The sequence below is a fragment of the Panulirus ornatus genome, chromosome 20, assembly GCF_036320965.1.
Source record: "Panulirus ornatus isolate Po-2019 chromosome 20, ASM3632096v1, whole genome shotgun sequence".
Classification (NCBI taxonomy): domain Eukaryota; kingdom Metazoa; phylum Arthropoda; class Malacostraca; order Decapoda; family Palinuridae; genus Panulirus; species Panulirus ornatus.
This window is the reverse complement of record NC_092243.1, coordinates 71907916-71933073: the sequence shown is the minus strand read 5'-3', so window position 1 is coordinate 71933073 and position 25158 is coordinate 71907916. Positions and strand designations below refer to the sequence as shown.

At 36.5% G+C, this 25158-nt stretch overlaps 1 protein-coding gene across 7 annotated transcripts in view; it reads left to right on the top strand.

The window, feature by feature from the left end:
• LOC139756121 (copine-8-like) overlaps nt 1–25158 on the top strand; it is a 58352-nt gene extending 33194 nt beyond the window's left edge. For all 7 annotated transcript variants that reach the window (XM_071675214.1, XM_071675209.1, XM_071675208.1 and 4 more), the window contains exon 7: nt 1–25158. This exon is cut by the window's left edge and continues 3714 nt beyond it. The gene's annotated coding sequence lies outside the window, so the exon portion shown is untranslated.

Below are 25158 nucleotides of genomic sequence, written 5' to 3'. Positions count from 1 at the left end.
AGCTAGATATGAAGGAATAAAGTGAGGGAGAGAAGCCCAAATAGTGGAGCTTAGAGGTGAGACCCTGATGACATGCCCTCTCAGAAGCTTTGAATATGTTTAGGGCAACTACATATGATTCAACAAAGTCTATCTGGAATAATGAACAGACATTGGTGAGATAGAAGAGAATATCACCCGTGGATCTTGCCTTACGGGAGCCATACTGGTGATCAGGGAGAAGTGTGAGATTCATGTTGACTGAGGATTTGGGAGTTAAGGAGGGATTCAAAGACTTTGGAAATGGTAGATGTCATAGCAACAGGATAACAGTTAAAGGGGTTAGAATGGTCACCCTTCATAGTGATGGGATTTACCAGTGCATGCTTCCACAAAAAGGGAGTTTTGGTTTTTAGACAGAAACGGAACACTCTTTCAGTACAAGGAGATGGATGCCATTTGGACTATTAGCTTAGCTTGTGTCCAGAGAGAGAAGTGCTTTTTGGACAGTTTGAAAAGAGATTATGGGAAGGGGCATAGAATTAGTAAGAGGAGCATCAGGGGATGAATGAATGTTAGTCACCCAAGGTGGAGATAGGGGAGAAATTAGAACCAAAGAGAGTAACTTTGTCTATGGGGAGACAGCTGTAGTACTGTCAGAACAGAAAAGTGAAGGAAAGGTTGAGGGACAGTTGTTAGCAGTGCCCTTAGCTAAAGACCAGAAAGACCTGTTGGTGTTTGATGAGGAGAGGATATTGTACTTCCTTTGGATAAAGGAATGCTTTAACTCACAGATTATGACTTGCAGTGATTACGTATGTGTAATGATAAATGCTGAATGGGAGTAGGAAGAAGGAAAGTTTTCCAAGCTCCATATGCCTGATCCCTTGCCAGAATGGCCTCAGAATAGGAACAGTTGAACCATGGATTGGAAGAAGAGGGGATATTTACTTCCATTCCTGCAACAGTGAACTTTACTATGCTTTTGGCAGAGACAGAAGCATCTCTTGATAAGATATAGTAATTTCCCCGAGGAAAGTCGGAAAGAATTTTTATAAGTTATTCCACTCAGCTTTGTTGAGGTGACAGTGATTACATTTAGAAGGGAATACTGGAGGGGTATATGCCATTAAAACTGATAAGTTTATGAGAGTGGTCAGATGAACCAGTTGGGGGTGAGGTCTAGTTACAGCATAGATTTAGGATTATGGATGAAAAACAGGTCTAGAATATTAGGAGAGTGGTCACACCAGTCAGGAATATGGATGAGGATGTATATAATTTGCTCTAGATCATGGGGGAAGGAGAGTGTGAGGGTTTCTATCCCCCCATCATTCATATAGGAGGAATTCAACCATTTCCAGTGGTGAACTTTGAAATCACCTAAGGAGAGAATCTCAGCTTGTGGGTGAGAGGATGCTACAGTCTCATGGCAGGACTTTAGGTAGTTGATGAAAGGTATAAAACTTGTAGAATTAGGAGAGCAGTTGGCAAAAGAAAGGAGAAGCATGTGAGTTGGAAGACAAATCTTGAGCCAGATAACATCAAAGTTTGGGGACTCAAGATCCTTGAGAAATGCAACAGGTGTAATGTGTTGGTGTCGGAATAAGTACAGACATCACCTCTGAACTAGAATTTTGAGTGAAAATTATAGCTCAGGCTGTACAAGTTGATGGGCATTTCATATGTTTATCACAGAATTTGCGAGGATCTTAACCATCCAGAACATTTTTTGAAGTATGTAATTCAGAAATTTATGATGGACTGGTGCTAGCATACACTGTACCTGCATTATTGTATCCATGAGTACAATACTTCTACTTGATATTAGGCAGCTATAGAATGAGTGGGTTGCTTGATGTTCATAATGATTCAGTACAGTAGGGGGTCACAGTGGGTAAGGAATGTGGAAGAGCTTTTTTTTTTTTATAACCTCATTTTTTCTCATTATCAGTTAGACAATAATCCTTGAGCAGATATTCTGATAATATTTGAAATCATTCCCATTTAGGTGCTAAGTCGTGGACAGTTGTGAAGCGGAGTAGCATATTTTCATGTAAGAATAACAAGTAATAGTTTGCAAGTAACAGAGGTGAAGCCTAGTCAGTTCTATCACTTTTCATACAGCATTTGTAATGAGACTTTGCGTGAATTTTGAATTCCTTTTGTTGTAGTATAATCCTTCCACTCCATATCCATTTTATTATAACTTACATATGTGCATTACACATGACAGCTGTAGGATGGTTGTGAGGAAATGAGGCCTTTTCTCCCTCTGTTCCTGGTGCTAAATTGCTAACATGGGAAGTGGCAAATAAGTATAAAAGAAAGAAAAGAAAGATAGTACTTGTACAGATCATGTGTTGCTAGCATGACTAAAACATATCTCTTACCTCTGTAGGTCTTTTTCCAAAAGCTTTTGGCTTTTGGAACCTATGGAAAAAAGGGACCTTAGGGCAAAGATATGCAATATAAAATGGGTTATTTTGACCCTTTTGCCAGTACTCATAGAATAATTCATTGCTAAGAAATTGTATTGTATATCAGAAGTATAGTCTTATAGAGGAACAAACATCAAACTGAGATGTGAATAGAGTGTTGAATGTATAAAGGATGAGTTTACAGAGCGTTGTTAAGAAAAAGGGAGATAGTTGACATGAAAAAAGCAGTAAAAGACTGCAAACGTGATAAAAGCAATTACTTTATAGGGAAATCCTTAAAGTTACAGGAAACCAGACAATATCAAGATTGAGTGTTATGTTTCTAAAGATTTTATTGCGGGATGAAGTTGTGATTCTGCAACAGGGATGTAGAAACTTTCCAGTATCTGAGACATCGTAAACATGAGTGAATGGTATGATATTTTATGACTGAGACTTGAAATTCATGGATTACATGTATTTTGGTTCAAGAGTCTGTGAATAATAGAAACTTTGGAGGAACAACTTTTTCTAAATGTATGTAGAATTTGTATTTTTGTTAACATAAACACTGAATAGCTGTAATACAGAAGAACATTTTATGCTCTTAGTATGTCGGTTAGCCATGATCCCCAGATAAAGTCATTGCGAAGGAGGACTTGCCCTTTGTCCTGTTGATTTTCCCTCATAGAGTCTGACAGACAAACTGAGGGTGCAACAGTTGTCAAGTGGTAAACCCAACTAATGGATATCTGGTGTGAACTGCTTCACCTAAAATAACTGGTTTAGTAGCTTTAACGCATTAGAAATGGTGTAAACACAAATGATTCCATCCTTTCAGTACTCATCAGGAGATGATTGCACCTTTCAGTTCATGTCTTCCCCATTCTACAGATTATATGGATATATTTATTAGAGTAAAAAAAGAATTGTGGATCATGTGGTGCTAATTGCTGCTCCTATTTTTGGTATGGTATGAGAAATTTAAGGCAGATGAATCAAGCAGATACTTCCAAAGGAACCACTATTTCTTTTAGTGACCAGCATGGCATATGCCATAATTGTTGGATGGCTTAGGAGAAAAGAATATGAGAGAAAGAAAAAAGATGTAAATAAATCAGCTCCTCTGTTGTTTGTAGATATGACTCTTAAAGGTAGAAAGGTTATAGGAAGAGGGAAAGACAAAGGAAGGAAAAGAAACCCATAGCTTTGCTTTTTGAGGAAAAGAGTTGTCGTACTGCAGCAACTAGATTCATTCCACAAGTTCAAGCATTGGTGGTAAGGACACATGCAGATAGATCATTTGAAGAGCAGCTGAGATAATACTTTTAATACATGGAAAGGGGATCACTACTGCAGTGAACAGAAGAGGATGGAGAAAGTTAATGCCTAGAGAAGTAATGAGATAGGGCTTTTGATCTCACCCAAGATGATTGAAAGGTAGAGGAAGAACCACCAGGGCTTTTGATCTCACCCAAGATGATTGAAAGGTAGAGGAAGAACCACCCTTATATGTGAGTCGTACTGTGTATTTGGATGAATAAAACTGTAGATATGAAGTACTGTAGCTCCTAATAGGAAAAATAACTTAAGGAAGCATCTATAATCAATACTCCCAGCTTTTGGAAAGTGGGTTTTCTAGATGAGAGTTAAGTAGATGGTTATGGCAGAGTCCTTTTAGCTATTTTGCTGATATGGTCTTTGCAAGGAAGAGAACATATATTAACATGAAGACAGGAGGGAAAGTTATAAGAATCATTTAAAGTGGAATCATCAAAATTCAAGTAACTAGGGGTAAAAGTTGAAGAGAGAAGAAAGAGGGTAAGCAACAAGATTGCAGTAGCACAAGAGATGGAAGTCACTGCATCAGTGACTGTTGTTAGAGGTCAGCAACAGAGAACAGAGACAAGCAGAAAAGCTGAAGGAAGGAAGTTTGAAATACAAAGACATGCCTTCCCTTATATGCTTGTGAGTTTGGGTTGATCATTATAATCATGGACCATGGTAAATTTAGCTTAGTTAGAGTTGTGGATAATTTTGAAAGTGAGTTAACTCATGTCACAGGTAAACCTTTTACCTTCATCTTTGAATTAACTCATGTTAGAAGTTAACCTTTATCTTCATCTTTTGTTACTCTTGTATGTCAGTAGAAAATAATAGATCTCAGCTGTAAGGAAAATTTTTCATGGATGTGGTCTGATATCCACTGCTATCAAACTAGTTCCCATTGGCAACAAGCACAATGGCCAGAATGCTGTTTGACAAAAGTAGACTTGATCTATGAGAACATTTTGTATTTTGTTGACTATATCTCACCCTTGTGGCAAATGTGAAACTGCAAGACATGTCAGTGAGTGAAATTTTGGTTTTAGGATTATTGTTGAATTTAGACACCAGCATTAGGGCATTTATAGCTATCCCCCACATACAGTTCCAGTGGAAAAAACTGCCGTGCCCTACTCTCAATGTAACACAACATATAAGAATATCAATAAACAAGATAAAACAGGTACTCCTCCCCCTTAGTGCTTTGTGTGATGTCCCATGGCCTTAATACAATCCTAAAGGTAGCCTTTATAATAGGCCACAAGTTCTCGATAGGCTTAAAGACAGGTGAGTTACCTGGCCAGTCCTGCATGTATGTCACACCACAAACTGCAAACCACTCATATTGATTTAGCAGTGTGGCATGGTGCACCATCTTGCATAAAGATATCACAGCCAGTTTTCTCAAAACAGTCGGGTAATTCATCACTCAACAGCTCCATTTATTGATTCTGATTCATAGTCACATTTCGAGATAAAACACAAGACTTCCAAGGTCATTATAGCCAAAAGCCTCCCAAACCATTAGTGAGTCGGGAAATTTTACAGTTGCTTGAATGTATTTTGGGTCAAATGGGTCACTATCTTGCCTCCAGTACACTTTTCTTCTACAACTGCCAGTAACATCAGATGTAGTCTCACCAGACCACAACACTTTCTTCCACTTTTCGTCGTCCCACTGCAAACATTTCTTGGCAAATGCAAGTCTGTTCTTGCGCTGGCTGTCTGTCAGAAGCAGTTTCTTGTAGGGCATACACCTCTTGAAGCCAGCTACAAAATTACATACAGACACATGACCAAGTAGCGTAGGGTTGTCTTCCTTTGACTGTTGTGCTACAATATGTGGATTCTTGTCTACTTGACACTGGATAATCTTCAGAGTGTGTTGCCAAGTGGTACAAGGTTGTCTAGGTAATTTCCTCTGGGTATGAATGTCAGTACCACCATTGTCAATGAAGCACTTCGTCCATCCTTGCACTCTTTGTAGTGCCAGCCTTGCTTTTCAGCTATCTCTTTATTACACTTCCCTGCCTTGTACAAGGCTGTAATAGCAGCAGTATTCTCTTAAAACAAGTCCTTGCAGCACAAACCCACCACAAAGCAAATGTGGGTAGGGTAAAAAAAAAAGCGGATGTCAGGAGTCGTGGACAACAGAAAAAAATATCCACCCACTGCGATAGCTCCAGGCAGACTGATCACAGCCTGTTGCTACCCACCCACCACCACCACCAATGTCTATGAGCTGCCCTGGTATTTTTCAACATTTCAGTCATGTTTTGGGGGTATCATACAAACAGGCAAAAAATGCTGGTGCGGGCCATATCACACTTAATTTTTTTCTGACAGGACTGTACCTGAAGGAATGGCAAGATTTGGCATCCTTAGGAGTTGCAGCCTTTTAATGTGGTTTACTAGCAGTATCAGAAACTGTGCTATGTTTACCTTTAGCTGATTATGGAAGATTGATAATCGGAGGAAAACAAATCTCTTTGAAATCATATCTTTGCAATGGTTGGCGTGTTCTTGTTTTTTAAAGTCTCAAACACCAAGAGGATCAAGAGATAAAGACCAAGAGGACCACATCTGTGATTACTGTCTTACCTCTTTTCTAACACACTTCTTTGCACCTGCACTGTGGGCTGATAGTTGATGGTGCAGTATATGCATATGCTTGTGTTACTTGCATGATCTTCTTCAGAGGCTTATATGGATGTTATATGGCTACAGTCAAAGTGTATATAGCATTATTTATGACCTTCTTATTGATGTTTTGATAGTGATATTTTTGGTACATTTGAAAACAAGATTTTCAGTTATACAATGTCTTGTACCAGTTCAGATGAATGCTTCCATCTGTTGTTGAACCTAAAGGACATAAAGATGATTTTTTTATGTTCAATATGTCCTTTCAAGCATTTAAATTTGGGCATGAGTATCATTTGAACTCAGTCCAGTAAAACAGTGAGGTAACCTTAGATCATGATGATGATATGGAGGTGGTTGCATCAGTTGCTGGTGTCATTAAGACTGGTGTTTTGTCAGTACTATATAGATTACTTTTGGTTGCCATCATCTGTACTCAAAAGGGACAAGATGAGTGATTTCAGGTGTAGGATTTTTTTTTTTTTTTTTTTTTTTATCTTGGGAGTTTAATTTTCTCTGAAGTAGTTATGTTATTGGTAACCTCAGGTAATTAGACAGCAGGCTTCCATGATACTTAAAGAATGGGAACGTTTTCTAGAATTCTGCTCTGTCCTGAAGAAATGTCACAGTCACAATTAACACCTTGAAAGAATGTTGGCACTCATTTTAGATTACAATCCTTTCACCTAAGGCAGATGAAAATTTTAGTCTGCTTGCTTGTAACCCCCTTAGATAGGCTTTGTTTGATGGGAAGCGAAATAATGTAGACTTTCTATTATTGACTGGAAACTCAGGTTAATGATGAAGAGCATAAATTCTTTTTTCCATTAGACAGTGCCTGTCTATGGAAAGTTGAGAGCAGGCAGACAGGTATTTCTAGTTGCATATATGAAAGGAATGAAATCTAGAATGAGTAGAGATTATCATCCAACATACTTAAAGACCTTAATCATGACTGTCCAGAAGACAGCAGAATTTTGGAAGATGTTCCTTTGTTAAACTTTCAAGGAAGGCTGTTGTTAGATTGTACAACACTGCATCCTTTGGACAGGAAGTAAGCTGCCCTCACCCTGCATAAGTTTATTAGATCTGTTGCTCAACATACAAATTTTTAGGCAGTAAGAGGACTACCCTGTAGTTAAATCCTTGATGCTTTGCTTATGGGTCATCATTCCAGGACTGGAGTTTGTGTTCTTTGTGTCCACCTGTTGAGGGTTTTTATTGACAATAGATGCTGTGCTTAGTCAGTTTGTGGTGTCTGTGCTAAATTCCCTACTATCCTAATTGTATTTTTCGTTTGGTAAGGAAGGTAATCTGTTTTGGCAGAGGGTGATGAGAATTACCCCCCTTCCCCATGTAATCCCAAATTGAAGATAGATTTTGTTCTTAAGAGACTTTTTGAGATGGGTAAGCTAAAGATATATACACCGTCCCAGGCATCTTATTGAAACTCATGGTCAAAATACATTGAATTATGTTTTGGAGAGGACTATGAAGTCTTATGGTATGGAAGCATCAAAAAAGTTGTGTTGTTTTTAATTAATGTGTTTCTAGTCATTGGGAGCAATTCAGATATTGCACTTGCACTATCTAAGCATTGTGTTTGTACAGTCAAACATGATATATGACACTGAATTAATTGTATAACCTTTAACCTAACAGTATTAGGACTTAGAAACTGTTCAGTTCCAGAACCTATTTTCTTTGGCCACATTTACGTGAAAGCTTTCCCTCACTGCATACAGAGTATTCTTAGACTTAATGCTGTTCTGTTCTCCCATTTCTTAATTTCCCCTTCATATACATTTTCAATCATCCTTACTAATACTTCCTACTTTTTATAAACTTGAAAAACTAGGCTTCACTTACATGGCAGCCAACCAGTACAGATTTTTTATCCCTTGATTTTACAAGTAGAGCTAGCATCAGTATTCAGAATGTGAAATTTGAAGATAGCCTGCAATTAGAAAGCATGGTGAATGACTGCGTGTACCATCCTGCTATGAATGCTAGAAAAGACTGACATGAAGCATTGTAAACAGAAGTACACCTTTTACCATGGTTTTGAAAATCGTGTATTTCCATCCATACTCTACTCCTGTCTATGAAATGCGCCTTACAGCTTGTGATTTACTTTTTTCAGAGTGCTTGTTACCCAGAAATGCACTTAAACCCTTGCATGGTTTTATACAGAAGTATATATTTTCATATCTATCTCTTAACACAGTTATTGTGAAGACTTTCTTGCCAGTTCCTTTCTCCTCAGGGTTATATAATTAGTGCATAAAAAGTACATTTAAAATTTGTTACCCGGATTACTTGCCTTGTTACTTCCATATTCCAGCTTAGCCCAGTGTGTATGGATCCCCCTTCCCCTTTACCATTTACCATTTTTCAGCAGGACCAATTGTGACCTATGTTTACTGTGTATCAAGTATTTTTTATTATGATTATTACATTTCATATATTTGTAGCTGTTGTAGAATTTTGTTTGACATTTTGAGCCTGGTTCACTTGAAAAGTATTAAGCTTTATAGATGTTGCTTGTTTATGTACTTTTCAATAGCACTCACCATATTCCTCTCTGGATGTAGGAATGGTTATTTCTAAATATGTCTTTGAGTTCCATCCCGGGGTTAATCCAGGATCCAGTTCCAGTTACAGCAAGAAGAAAAAATCCAGTTTATCATTAAGATTTTAACCATAACCCATCTGCCACCAATACTCTAATTAATCCCAATCCTGTTGGTGACAGATACTCTGCCTCTCACGTCACAGATGTTGATCATGTAGACATTATGGATGGATATCCAAACTCTGAGTAAGTTGGGCAATATTAGGAGTGGACAGAGTTTTACTTTTATCTTAGGCAATATTAGGAGTGGACACAGTTTTACTTTTATCTCATGCAGAGTTTTTACAGCTATAAGACTCACAGTTTTTATAACTCAGTTATGTTTAGCAGTAACTTAAAAAGTTGAAAGCTACCTCCTGGCATCTTCTCCTGATGTGTTCTTCTCTTGATGTCTCGATTGCCTTCTCTTATTAGGTATCCATGAATGTAAAAAAAATCAATTGAGGGACAGAATAGAGTAGACAGCTCTGTGATTCATGGTGCTGAAATGTGCTGTTTGAGTGTAGCTTTTGTTGGTAGTCGATAGTTTGGAGTAAGTGATGCTGAAGTGTATTGAAGATGTGGGATAACAGGAGATGAAAGCCATGGGATATTGTGTTATGATGATTGGTCAGAGTATTTGTGAGAGTAAGTTGGTAAACAAAATGTATATGATCAAGATAGAAGGAAAGTGATTGACAGGAAGACAGCTAGCATCCTGTTAGGAAAAGTAAGGAAACGTATTGGGGAGAGAACTCAGGAATTGATGTTATTGGACTCCACCTACTTGAGATTACTCTATGAATGATCAGTAGGAGTATAGTCTCATCAAAGAACATATCTTTCTAAAGGAGTGCACATTTTACTGCTGCTGAATGTAGTGCAGCCTTGCTCTGGAAAGACGTCTGGAGTAACACTAGGACTCTTTCTTAGAAGGGTGTCATAGGTTATTATAGATAGATAGACCCAGGGATGTTTGATGGGGGGATGGAGCATGTTAATGTAAAAAATAGATAGGGCAGCTTGAGAACCTTAAGAGGTCGTTCCTTGGGGGAACAAGGCATCAGAGATATGTAGATAGGTATTGCGATCTAAACTTTTTGGTTAGCTTTGCACACTAAGTTCTGTTCTCTCTTCCACTTAATGTGTTTTTGAGTTTTTAGGTTGCAGTAACCTGGCATATATAAGATTGGCTAATTAGGGATGTAGATATTTTGTTTTAGTTGTAATGGTTTCGCATAGTGTGGATGGTTTAGATTTACCCACCTTGGAAGAGAGAAGAGTGAGGGGTAACCTGATCACAACCTTTAAGTCTTTAAAAGAGATGTAAGGATAGAGCAACCAGAGGACATTCCATGAAATTAAGTATGAACCTTAAGAATGTAAAGATATACATGTATAGTATAAGGGTGGTAAATGAATGGAACAGATTGACTGAGGACATGGCTAATGTAGACAGCATACATAAGTTTAAGAGGTATGATAGAGAATGTTCAAGAAATGGGGCTCCACAAGTGTAATACTCCCTTCCTGTATAGTGCAAGTAGGTAATTAGAGATAGGTAATTATATGCTTGGGTCCAGAAGCTGTAACAGGACAGGTTGATTTGCCATGCATCCTTCACCATCAAATTAAGGTACAGAACTAATCTTTCAAACAAAACCAGTTTTCTTTGGATTGTAAGGATGATTGCTTCTGAGGGGACTTTCTTTTCTCCATTTTTCATGTAAAAGGTTCAACTTTGTGAAGTGAGAGATGCATTGCTTCACATCATCAGGGTTGGTATTTGAGCTTTGGCATTTAGGGAAGATGGGATTTAGCACAAATCTGAGTCTTTTCTGGGTATTTTGATTCAGGCTAACTTCCAAAATGGACTTATTTTACATACTTTAGAAAGCCATCTAACCACTTCAGAGAAAGAGCTTCATTCTTTAATGTCGTTTTTCTTGGTTAAGTAATGGAATGGCTTAATTTCTAAGAAAGATAAGTTGTTTGATACTGGAAAATCATCGTCTAAAGAAACAGTTTTTAATTGATAAGCATGTATCGCAAAATCAAATGGATGGTATTATTAGAATGAACATAAGCCAGCGCAATGTTATTGAATGATTTTTTGAAGTTTTAGATTGGAGATAAATCTTTTGTAAACTGATGTTAATGGTGATGAAGTACAATTGAATTTATGCTTTGTTGATAAAGTTGTTTTATTAGGTCCTTCAGAGTAGTTTATTTAGTGCTACATAATAGTAAAGAATGTTGCACATAGAAAAGCATTTAAAGAAAATTGAGTCAGAAATGTTTCTTTTTCCCCATGGACTGTGAAACTCATAAGCTTATGAGGAGTTTTATTCCCCTGGGCCCACACCCTGGGAGTTCCATTGGACCCTGTCCAAAGATGATGGGGGTAACCCTCTACTGTTTGGGGAGGGGGCTCATTTCTCATTTTTCTAGAGTTCTCTGTCAATGATAATTTACTGCCAATCTTCCAATGGTACTCTTTAGTTATTTGGTTGCACAAAATGTTGATTCATTAAGTGGGACTAATTTTGTTTGTTTACACTTCCACCTTGATGTGCAAAATTGAAACAATTCATTTTGATATAGCATGGTAGTGTATTCATTATGCATTTATTGATATAATGATTTAGATTAAAAATTTTATAGGAATACGATGCTGTATATACTGTTGTAGCATATATATGCACTATCATCTTATTATGGGTTATATGAAATTGATAGAATAGTGTAAATAGATTAAGCATTTTTGTTCTTTAGCAGTGGATAAAATTAGTGATGAATGAAAGATTTTCAAAGAAATTTGTTGACCTGCATAATCTTCCCAGCAGTGCTTTTCTCCTAAAGTTTACAGTAATAGCCTTAGAAAGTGAATAATGGTAAAAATTATGGAGTAATTTTTGATATCAACAAATATAAAGAAAATAATCTTGTAGCATTACTGAAACAGTAGTGCATAGATGCTAACTGGAGTGACACAGGTATGTAAGTTGCATGTATTTCATTGTCTTCACATAACACAAGGATTTATGTGTATTTATTTGTACAGTACAGTAAGTGGAATTTGAACTGTAAGTTAAGTATTTGAATGTGCTTCATAATATCCATTTCTCCTGCTTTCTAGTGTGTTAAGCATCAGACTATGGTAGCTACTTTTTACCCATTTGCTGTGTCTCTTTTCTTTTCCACATCACCCCTTCAGATTTGCATTGCACAAAAATTGGCTATGCCAGGTGCTTTTGATGATACTATAGAATAATTGACTTTGGTATATTATTACTTATAGTAATAGAAAAATTAATTAATTATAATATTTTACTTGAACTTCATAGAAAATAAAGATTTTTAATATAGATTATTTTATAACAGCTGACTAAATCCTACCTTGGTATCATTGAATAGTGATTAGTAAAGTGAAATTATGAGATAGATTGATGCTCTGGGAAAAAATGTGCCAAAAACTTTATGATGTAATTCACTGATTTCTGAGGAAAGTGCTATAAAAAAGTAAGAAATGTAAAAACTGCATGAAAAGTACATTGTATATAACCTGCATCTCAGGCATTCATTTTATCACAAAGAAAAAAAGAAGATAACATCTCAGCATTGAGTTTGCTTTGTAACAAATTATGCTTTTTCTGTTATCATCACTGCATAAGCATTAGAAAGTAAACAATTAGACTTGAAACTTTTTGTAATCCAATAAGTTAAATCTCAGAATTTTTTTCTGTATTAGCTGAGACAGCACAGGCAGCTTGAGGCCCTGATCAAGGCCATTTCATTCCTGGCGCTACCTCGCAGAGGTAGGGTGTGGCGATGCTGTTTCCTGTGGAGGGGGTTGGTGCCAGGAATGGATGAAGGTGAGCAAGTATGAATATGTATATATGTATATGTATGTGCATGTATATATATATGTGTGTATATGAGTGGATAGGTCTTTCTTTGTCTGTTTTCTGGTGCTGCCTCTGATGCAGGAAATGGCGATCAAGTATGATAAATAAGTTATATATATATTGGGAGGTAAGTTTGAATGGAGAAAGACTGGAGGAAGTAAAGTGTTTTAGATATCTGGGAGTGGATCTGGCAGTGGATGGAACCATGGAAGCGGAAGTGAATCATAGGGTGGGAGAGGGGGCGAAAATTCTGGGAGCCTTGAAGAATGTTTGGAAGTTGAGAACATTATCTCAGAAAGCAAAAATGGGTATGTTTGAAGGAATAGTGGTTCCAACAATGTTGTATGGCTGCAAGGCGTGGGCTATGGATAGAGTTGTGTGTAGGAGGGTGGATGTGCTGGAAATGAGATGTTTGAAGACAATATGTGGTGTGAGGTGGTTTGATTGAGTAAGTAATGTAAGGGTAAGAGAGATGTGTGGAAATAAAAAGAGTGTGGTTGAGAGAGCAGAAGAGGGTGTTTTGAAATGGTTTGGTCACATGGAGAGAATGAGTGAGGAAAGATTGACCAAGAGGATATATGTGTCAGAGGTGGAGGGAACGAGGAGAAGTGGGAGACCAAATTGGAGGTGGAAAGATGGAGTGAAAAAGATTATGAGTGATCGGGGCCTGAACATGCAGGAGGGTGAAAGGCGTGCAAGGAATAGAGTGAATTGGAACGATGTGGTATACCTGGGTCGACGTGCTGTCAATGGATTGAACCAGGGCATGTGAAGCGTATGGGGTAAACCATGGAAAGTTGTGTGGGGCCTGGGTGTGGAAATGGAGCTGTGTTTTTGGTGCATTATTATATGACAGCTAGAGACTGAGTGTGAACAAGTGGGGCCTTTGTTGTCTTTTCCTAGCGCTACCTCACACACATGAGGGGGGAGGGGGATGTTATTCCATGTGTGGCGAGGTGGCGATGGGAATAAATAAAGGCAGAAAGTATGAATTATGTACATGTGTATATATGTATATGTCTGTGTGTGTATATATATGTGTACATTGAGATGTATAGGTATGTATATTTGCTTGTGTGGATGTGTATATATATACATGTGTGTGTGTGGGTGGGTTGGGCCATTCTTTCGTCTGTTTCCTTGCGCTACCTCGCTGACGCGGGAGAGTGACAAAGCAAAATAAATAAATGAATAAATAAATATATATTCATACATATTTGCCATTTCCTGTGTTAGTGAGATAGCATTAAGAACAGAGGACTGAGCCTTTGAGGGAAAATTGGAGAAAGTGAAGTGTTTAGATATCTGGGAGTGGACTTAGCAGCAAATGGAACCATGGAAGTGGAAGTGAGTCACAGATTGGGGTAGGGGGTGAAGGTTCTGGGAGCATTGAAGAATGTGTGGAAGGAGAGAACATTATCTCGAAGAGCAAAAATGGGTATGTGTGAAGGAATAGTAGTTCCAACAATATTATATGGTTGGGAGGCATGGGCTATAGATGGGGTTGTATAGAGGAGGGTGGATGTGTTGGAAATGAAATGTTTGAGGACATTATGTGGTGTGAGTTGGATTGATTGAGTAAGTGAGGAAAGGGTAAGAGAGATGTGTGGAAATAAAAAGGGTGTGGTTGAGAGAGCAGAAGAGGGTGTTGAAATGGCTTGGACCTATGGAGAGATTGAGTAAGGAAAGGTTGACAAATAGGATATATGTGTTAGAGGTGGAGGGAACAAGGGCAAGCGGGAAACCAAATTGGAGATGGAAGGATGGAGTGAAAAAGATTATGAGGAATTGGGTCCTGAACATACGGGAGGGTGATAGGCATGCAAGGAATAGAGTGAATTGGAATGATGTGGTTTGCCAGGGTCGACATGCTGTCAGTGGACTGAACCAGGGTATGTGAAATGTCTGTGGTAAACCATGGAAAGGTCTGTGGGGTCTAGATGTAGATAGGGAGCTGTGGTTTCAGTGCATTACACGTGACAGCTAGAGACTTAAAGTGAACGAATGTGGCCTTTTTTGTTTCTTTTCTTGGTGCTACCTCGCTGAAGCAGAGGTTAGTGGTGCTTTTTCCTGTGGGGCATGCTAGTGCTAGAAATAATGTAAAAATTTGTATTTGAAACACAGGTTCCTGTATGGAAATTTATCAGGATTACATATATAGTGAAACCATGCTAAAAGTGGGTGATCTTGTTCCAGTTCAAAAGTGAATGTCCTCACTAGACTTGCTGATGTAGATGTACCCCTTCATGAGTTCTGTTTACATAAATGAATAAGAATTTATTGAATTTAGCAGCCATTTAGCTGAAAACACACAGTTGAGGTATTACAGATATTACAGAACCGGGAGATCATTATAGTACCTAGGTAATGGATTATAAATGAGCTTAAGATCAGGGTGGGCTGGATATTTCCATGCTTAGGATATGCACATGGTTGAGGTAGAACTACATGATCAGGATGGCAGATGTACAGGAATGTTTACAAAGTAAACAAACATACATTACATGTGAGTATTATGATACCTATCCTGTCATCATTTCACTGAATTAACCTGGAATTTTTATACAACAAGGAATTATTATATCCAGTTGATCACAGTTAAAACTATTCACTGGGTAACATAAGGGAAGAAACCAACCATAGAGCCTTTTGTTTATGAACCAGGATCAGTATTGTGAAAATATATGGTTTATGTAAATACAGATATTATTAAATTCTTTTGACTGTAAGTTTGATAGATGTTACAGATGGTAAGGTCAGATGTTGCTGCAGACTTTATTGAGTTAAACTCTTCAGGAGCCATGTATCCTTATGTAAAAGTAGTCTACTGTTGTAGAAGGAAAGCAGTACTTAATTGTTTCTTCACATTGTAAATCAAACCAACAAGCAGAATTCTCTGACATTTGCAGTCATTGGTAATGAGTTTCACAAATTAGGATGTTTGATATCTTGTTCCAATTTTTTTTTTTTTTTTTGTATGTGTATGTGCCATTGTGCTCTTATTTTGAGATACATTAACTGACATGTACAACTGTGGATATGTTTTTGTAATGATACAGTCAGGTGCTGTAATGTTCTTTAAATGAATGTGGGTTGTGGAAGAGGCCTGAGATATCAATGATTGTGTATGAAATTAAGAATTATCTTATTTTGTGTAGAAAGTACATTTTATGCATCTTTTAGTCATCTTTTATGAATATTAAATTCAAAAGTAACAGTCCAATTTAGAGTCTTATTTCAACTATGTGTATTCCTGATTAGATGTCTAGCATGTAAGCAGAGTATTTTCATGGGTAGCTGAAGCTCCTCAGATGTTTTATTTTGTCACTGCAAGTGGTCCAAGTTGTATTTCTAAAGGTAAAGCTGTTCCTAGTTTCATGGGGTGGATTAAGCACTTAAAGCCACTCAGCTCATGCGTATTTACCCTCTGATCAATTTAAGAGTGTGACAGAGAGAACATAGTTTTCCACATTATCAGAGCTCTGTATAATCATTCACTGTGCACAATAAGTTATCATGAGGTGAAATTTGCACCCCAGTAAACTCATCCACCCTCGCATATGATCAGTGTCATGCTCATGGTGTTATTCTGATACATTCTTAGTCCTTTACAGATGATACATCAGATCCGTCCATTTCTTCCATCATGTACCTTTTCTCTCTGCCTCGTGTTTCTAGCTTTCATAGGCCATTTTCAACAGCTTTTCTCTTGCAGTCATTAACTAGTCTGTAACATCTTGAGTCTTGTTACCATACTTCACATGCATGAGGTTACACCATGAATGGAAGGTCACCTTTGGCAAGGCTGTATTGTTAGAAGTGGTCTTGCCATGGAACTTTTCACTCCAAATGAATCCCTCATTTTCTCGCTACTGTAAGTAGTGCAACCTTGGAGCTGCAGAGCTCCTGGAGAAGTTCTGGAGTAATGTATACATATATACCCCAACCTAAACCAGGTACACATAACCATACCTGAGGGAAGTACAGAAAGCTGGGTTGGCTGTGGTCCAACTACTACACCTAGGATTTGAACCTGGTTGGGCCTGTCTTTGAATTTAGCCAACAATGATAACCTGTACACTCTGAATGCTTTGCCCATACATCTTTTTAGATGACTTCTATACCCCTCTATCTTTTTTTTTTTTTTTTACCTCCAACCTTTACTCTATCTTAATTCCTTCTATATTTTGTTATATGTTAATTTTTGTCATTCTTATTTTTAACTTGTCTTTATGTGGGAAGCCTAAAAGTTCACATTCAAATGAAAAAAAAGCTGAACAGTTACTTTGTACTGTGCCATGTATGTTTCCTGCTCCACACTTACTGCCTACTTGTGCATGAAATCTTTCAGAGGAATAGTAATACTTTTTCATGCATCACAGTCTTTTGCACTTATACTCTTCACTGCCATCGTTTTGGAACATTCTTAAGAAATACCTGAACTCCTATATGGTTAACAATTCCTCCCCATTATGCTGTTCTTTACATTTCTCTATTTTATAGAATCTTGGTCTTTTAAAAACTGTCATTTTCCACCACGTGCAAATGTGAGTAAATTAACTTTTTCATATTAATTTTTTAACCATTTTGCTGAGCTCCTTCAAGTGATTTGGTAAACAGCACTTTATTATCCCCCTGCAACAAATATAATAGGTTTCCATTCGTTCTTGACATAGCTATACCTCAATCACCCCAGAAATACCAATGGCATTACATAACTCATGTTTATTTCAGATGTCACACTGATATTCTGACAGCACTACACACTCTTGGTTGCATTCTTTGGAATAGGAATTTCTGTAAATCCATTTTTATTTACGTTGTCCTTTGCCTTCCCCAAACTTTTATGTGGCACAAATTGTACTGTTTCCTTTTTTTTTCTGTTGGTCCTCACAACTTTCTTTATCCCTGATGCCTCCTTGTTCTTCACTTTCTTATTATTCATTAATTCACAAATGTGTAATTGCCTGTTTTGATATGAGCCATTTTCCAATTGCATGTTTCATTCTCATTCATCCTTCAAGTCACTGCCATTGTTTCTGATATTCCTTACTTTCAGTGATAGTGTCTGATGAGTACTTAGGAATACTCTGACTTTTAATTTCATTAGTCTCTTGACAGGTTTATTTTTGTGTATTTTTCTTGACTGACAATTTGGTTCTTATGCTTCACTTTGTGATATAGTTAATCTATATTACAACATTAGTTTACTGATTATTTGGAAAATGCATGACAAATAAAAGTATTATAGTATGGTAGGTATGTATTTTAATGAAGCCCTATACATTTCCCTGTATTGTGTAAAATGCTTTTCTGAAAACTTATAGCAGTTCATGTATTGTGCATTATATAACAATTGTTAGAGGATTTAGATTCCCTAAGGATTTTTGGTGTGTGTAATGAGAACAGGAAATGTAATGCTTTATTCGACTTTCTGTTACCTACGTATATTTCAGATGTCTCTATAGTACAGCATAATACTTAATGTTGATGTATAAGAACTAGAAAGTTGGGCATTGTCTATGTAATAATTAAGATGAAGGTAAAATGTAATGCGTTATCTTAAGTGTTGGTAAAAGTGTGGATTAGATGTATATGACAGGAATCCTTAGAAGATAGGATATTATTGGATGCCTTTGGCCTAATTCACATAAGATATATTTCTCTAAAGGATTATAGGTAGATGGAGTAGAGTTCAGTGTTATTGTGAGGAAAGGAAAGTGTGCTATGTTAAGAGGGAGGAATTTGATAAAAGTACTGAACTAACAGAAGGGCTTCAATTGCTTTTGTGACTTGCTTCTCACTGTTTGAGAAACAAAGATAGTCACTTATTATGAACAGTTCATTTGTAGAAAGATTTATATGCTGCTGAGTAAGGGATGGAGGGTGAAAGTAAAAAAAAAAAAATCTTCAGTAAGCCATCCAGAAATGATTGATATAGCCTGTGGTCTGTAAAATTTCTAAGGGTTGTGATCAGTGCTATACCAGTGACAGCAACAAATTTGTTTGAGAGAGATGAATGAGAGGAAGATACGATACAGATCATAAGAAATTAGATATGACTATTAAATATCAGCTTGAAGTATATGAGTATTTGGTATTTATTTTCAAAACAAGATATTAAAGGTCAAGAAATAGTGATCAACAAATGGAGGGTACTGTAGTGATTGAAATGACAATAGATTCAAGGAAAGGCCAAAGGCAAAATTATAGAAGACTGAATAGCTTCTTAGAAAAAGTTATATATGTTGGTTACTCAAAGAGAAGTAAAGAGATATTTTGGTTAGTCATAAGAAATGACCAGTGCCTGAAATGTTTAGAAAGAATTCTGATAAAATGCTGTTTACATTGCTGAAAAAGGCCTGAAGCACTTGTTTTCTCACTGGTGATATGAAATGAGTAAGAAACATAAACTGAAGTTTTTTACATTTAGATATGATGTTATATAGTAATTAGTTGTCTCAGTTTAATGAGCAATTTCTGTCAGGTTCTGAATGTTTCAAGTTTTGTGTTTCTTTGGATTGGTCCAGGTATCATAATTTTTCCCATGTCCTTAAATAAGTAAAAAGTCATATCTACTTATTCAGATATGAGAGACTTGCCCATAAAATTTCGGCAATACTTTTTTGTCTAAACCAATAAGACTGAAAATTCCTCATGTCTAAGATTTGAATGCCAGGTCAGACAAATCAGACTAAGGATTTTAGCACCCTTGGTTTATTGTATATTAGATATAGTAAATTGATACATAAAAGTATCTCACAAATCGTATAGCAATGGGCTAAAACCCAGATTGTATCAGTTGAACCATGAATGAGCATGAAGTAAGCAATTACTGTATTAACGCATACAAAATTAGAGTTAGACGTTACCTCTATAATCTTGTTCTTTTAATTGGATAGGGAGGTACTGTTTGCCAAGTATACAGTTTACTAGATACAGATAAGGAAATGCAATAGATTACTAAGAGATGCAGATAAGGTGATAGACTTAAATCTCGCACAGACATTTTTCAGTTCTTTCCTTTTAAGATTAGTAAAAATGGCATTTATGAACGTATTCTAGAGTTCCATCAACAAAGACAGGCACAAAAATTTGCAGTCATACCAATCCTCAGAGGAAGTCTTAAAGCATGTATACCTTTAGGTAGCTGGAGTGTCTCTTGTGACAATACATACTCGTTTTGTGTTCTTATTTTTATTTAGCAATGTATTTTCACTATTTCCATACTGTGTGCAGTATATACATTTAGATTATTGACATTTTGTATTATGTTTTAAAGAGTGTTGTAAGAAATCCTGAAGGCAAGGAATTGTGTTGCTCCCATAGGACTTACATAGAATAAGTTTTTATGTTAGCTCAGTAGGCTGGGCTGTTGATATGTATTTACTGTTGCCCATGAATTTCCTGTTGACTTTCCTCTTCCCAAAAACTCTTTGGCTCAACATGTCAAAAGTCAACTTAATGTACCTTGGTGGTTTCAGCATACTTGCTTGTATAGATATTGTTCTCCATGGCTAAAAAATTCACATAGCTGAGCACTTAGGTGTTGCTTGCCATTTTCAAATATATGTTATCAGTAGTTTAGAAAATTAGCTCAGTACAACACAAAAAGCAGAGTGCTTTCATATTATGCAGTGTTTTTATTCCAAAGGACTTTTGTGCCTGCTTCATAGAATTCCTATTTTGTGAAGTAAGATTTTTATTATGATGAAAAAGGTGAGAATTTTACTGTTTTCAGATCAGAAAATTCTTTATGGAGAGATTATTCAAGGCTTATTTAATAACTGATGAACAGTTATCAGCATTTACATATTTACATAATTTTATGTAACTGTTGGACTTATTTTATGAGACTCTTGAGACTGCTCCTCATAGAAGCTGGGTTAGTTGGGTTCTTTTAAGATGAGAAGGCCTGTGACAATATCATATTCCTTTCTGTTCACTGACAACGATACTACCTTGTCAAAGGTGATTGCATGCTCTTAACACCCTTATTCATATATAATTTACTTACAGTGTTGTTTTAGATACCATCAGGACTCTCTTTGTGGGACCCTTGCAGCTTCAAAGCTGTTTTGCAAACAGAAGCAGGGAAATACCAGCTCCTGCTTATCATCCTTTAGGAGTGAGAAGTACTTTGATGAGACTCGACAAGCTTTCATCAACTGATTGTGATATATCTCTGCCCAAGGTGACTTTTCACTTGCAGCATAACCTCGAACAGGCAGTTTTCAATAGCTTGTACACACACACTGATGAACCTCAGAAAGGCAATTTTCAATAGCTTTACACACACACACTGATGAAATTTCCTCATGCTGAAGATGTGTGTAGATGCACCCACAAAAAACTCTTGAAATAATATTCAAGATGTTGCTGGAAAAAGGCAGAGTGCCAGTGAAGTGATAAAAGACAAATGTCATACATTTTTATAAGAAAGGAAACCAGTCTGAGCTTTGACACATAGACTGGTTTCCTGACGAGTATGGTGTATAAGGAAATGGAAAAGATATTCATAGAGCAAATGAATGATTTCCTTCAGGGGAGAAATTATCTTAGTGAGAGACAAGTTAGTTTCAGGGAAGGAAGGTTATGTGTAACAATATCTTAGATTTCTACAAGAGATTGAGTTCAGTACTGAACAAAAGAGAAAGCCGGGTGGATTGTTTGTGCTGTGTCTGAACTCTCATTAAGCATTTGACTATACCACAGGGGAGGATAATAAAGAAGCTGCATCACCAAGTGAAATAAGGGGGATTCCTTAAAAAGCAAATGAGGTTTGATGGTACTTCTCTAGATGTCCTAGAGTCTGTTCAGTTAAAGAAATTATTAAAACATCAGGAACAATTTTTGCAGCTGATTGACAAATAGAGAGAGGGAAGGTTGGTACAAACAGGTATGCAGGAAGTTAAGTGAAGCTGTTGAAAAGGATATTATGCACTGTTATATTGGCAGCAGTCAAGGAAGTTTATGTCATAGTTCATGAAGGGTTTACAAAAGTATAGATGCTCCCCGACTTACTGTGGTTCGACATGATTTTTCAACTTTAGAATGGTGCAGTATTCAACACTTTATTATAGAATAAGCTTTATTTTAGATGATTTGGCCAACTTTTGGCTAATGTAAGTGTTCTGAGAATATTTAAGGTAGGATAGGTTAAGCTGTGATATTTGGTAGGTTAGATGTATAGTATTAAAAGTATTTTCGACTTAAAATATTCAGCTTACTATGGGCTTACCAGAACGTAACTGCATCGTAAGTCAAGGAGCATCTGTATAAAGCTCACAGGAAAACTGCTTGTTAACTAAAAGAGAAATTTTAGAGAAATTTGGGGTTGCAGAGAGTGACAATTCAACTGAAGGATCAAGCTGAAAAGTGGATAGCACCAAAATTAGAAAGTAATAAAAGTGGCAGTTGCAGTTTTGATGATAAAGAAGAATTGATGGTTAGAATCACAATATAAGAGGTTACCTAGTTATGGTTATGTTTTACTTGGAGTTATCTGACTAGGAGGTACTTAACCAAGCTTGAAAATTTAATGACATTGTGGGATTTTTGTTGGGTATTCATCAGATGTGATAAAGGAAGAAAGAAAAGCAAAAAATACAGTCAGAAGACATAAAATTTAAGACAACAAATGAAGCAAGAGGAGAAAGCAGCAGCACCACCATCTCAGAGAGGGCAGGAGTATGAGGAGGCGATAGTGTCAGACCGGAATAATGTATTCCAATGATGCTGGATTGATAGTTAGTAGATGTTTATGTCAGAGTGAAAGTAATGTATTCTGTTGTTACAGGATTAATAGTTAATGGTAGAGAGCTGTTATTCAAAGATCATACAAGTGAAATTGCCGTGAATTTTTTTTGAGTTATGGAAACAAAGCGTACTAAAAAGATTAGATTTTACCTGTTCTGACCAGAGGGGTACATGGTAGGAAGGAGAGAAAGGGAAGGCAAACTAGGGGGAAGATCAGCCTTCTTAATAAAAGACTGGCCTTAAGTTTCAAGAAATAGTGGAGGATGGCCCTTCAGACAATCTATAAAGGGAAGAGTAATTGAAGGGAAGAATTGCATGGTGGTGTTTATAGTATATAATCCTCCAAAGAATTGCTGTGATCCAGAACAAATGTATAATGAAAACAACATGAAGTTGTAAAATACTTGCTTCTCAGAGTTGGAAAAGTATTGATACTGGGGATTTCAATTATAAAGAGACAGATAGAGAATTAGGATTCTCATGATGATAGAAAAGTCATGGAGACACAAGTTTTTAGAATATATATTGGAAAATTTCCAATAAAAAGAGATCAATGAGCACACTGGGATGAAATGGACTGTTACTTCATACATGCAAGAATGGATTTTGAGAATATTGTACATGATATTCCATTTAGAAAAATTTTTAGATTTATCATGTAGTTTATGTTGCATTATGTGGTATCTGAGGTCATTAAAGGAGCAGAGGTGAGACAAGATATACAAAGGAGATATAATCATAGAAGCTACACAAACCAAAACAATTTCTATGGTAACATAGATTGGAAAATGGAAGCTCATTAGCCAGGAACCAAGGCTTTGTGGTGAGAAGTTCTTTGAAAGGTACAGTAAAGGAGTAGGAAAATCAGTACCTCCAGCTTCAAATACAAAGGGACTGGTAAGAAAGAGGGAAAAATGGTTTAAGGAAAGATGTTGGAAAGCAAAGGAGACTCAAGATGTGCAGCAGCAAAGATGTTAATGTCACTCCAGCCTGCCAATATTTGCAAAGTAAAAGATAGCAAGGATCTAGTAAACCAGGATAAGGAAGGAAAAGCAAAGAAACTGGAGAAGAATATTATGAACAAGTAAGAAAATAATAGAGTTATAAATTCATCAGGAGTCATAAGAGAATAATAGAGTTATAAATTCATCAGGAATCATATGTCATTCAAAGAGGAGCTAATAAGAGATTTAGATGGAAGATTTGTAAAGAATTATGTAAGGATATGAAAACTGAATGACAAGTTCAAATGTGTTTTCACAGCAAGAGGTACTTTAGCTCCAACACCAGAGGGAGTTTTTAGAAAACATTTGAGATATCTACATTAGACAATAACTTCTTAAAAGTCTTGACCCAAACAAGGCCCATGGTCCTGTTGAAATTTCACTATAGTTGCTGAAGATGGTTGCAGATACAGTAGGTAAATCACTTTTTGAAATGCTATTCAAGATGTCACTGGAGAAAGGTAAATTCCTCTGGGATTGGAAAATGGTAAACTTCATACTTATCCTTATGAAAAGAAACTGGGATCAAGCACTGCACTGATAAATATTTTGCATAAGGTTCTGAATAAAATAATTGAGAATTAATCGAATACCCTCATTGGCCATTTCCCATCAGGCACACTGTAACCAGTCATTTTAGATGTAAATGTGTTAATGGTATTTACATTCATGTCAGCATACATTTCATGTATCCAATCAACCAGTAATATGTAGGAATTTGAGAGCATCACTAACTTGACTTCGGGTTAACATTACCACAAATGATGAAAGTCACAGTTGTGTTTACAATGTAATTTTTTTTTTTGTAATGAGATCATTTTAGAAAATATGTAATTTTGCATCATGTGTTGAGACAAAATACAGTACTACTGTAAATGAATTGAGCCATGGGGCTACAGATATAGAGGCAAACGAGTCCTTTTGATATATTTGTGAATTACCTGGTTGCTGAGTAAGTGTATGTGTATGAGAAAAAGTTTTTTCTTTTTTTGAGCTTCATTCATTAATTTTCTTAGTTCATTTAAATCAGGAATGTATGGAAGCAGAGGTACAAAAGGCTAAGAAGCAGCACTGAAGTTCTCTAGTTATGGAGACTCTGTTGCCATGGCCACCCCCTCGAACAGGTGTCAGAGATATAGATAAATAGATAGCAGATGGTTGAATATAAGGAAGCAGTTGTAAGAGCTTAAAAAGTTCTGTCTTGCTGAATGAAATGGCATGTGACTATTATTACAAGGCCCTTAAGGTTATAATGTTTACATATGTTTCTTTACTTATATTTTGTTCGAAACAGCAACATTGTAAGAACTTAAAAAGTTCTGTCTTGCTGAATGAAATGGCTTGTGACTATTATTACAAGGCCCTTAAGGTTACAATGTTTATATATCTTTCTTTACTTATATTTTGTTCGAAACAGCAAGGTATTATCTTCAGTGATTTTTATATTGTATACCGTATTGGAATTTTGATATTCATTGTAAACATGAAATAAAATATTAATATAC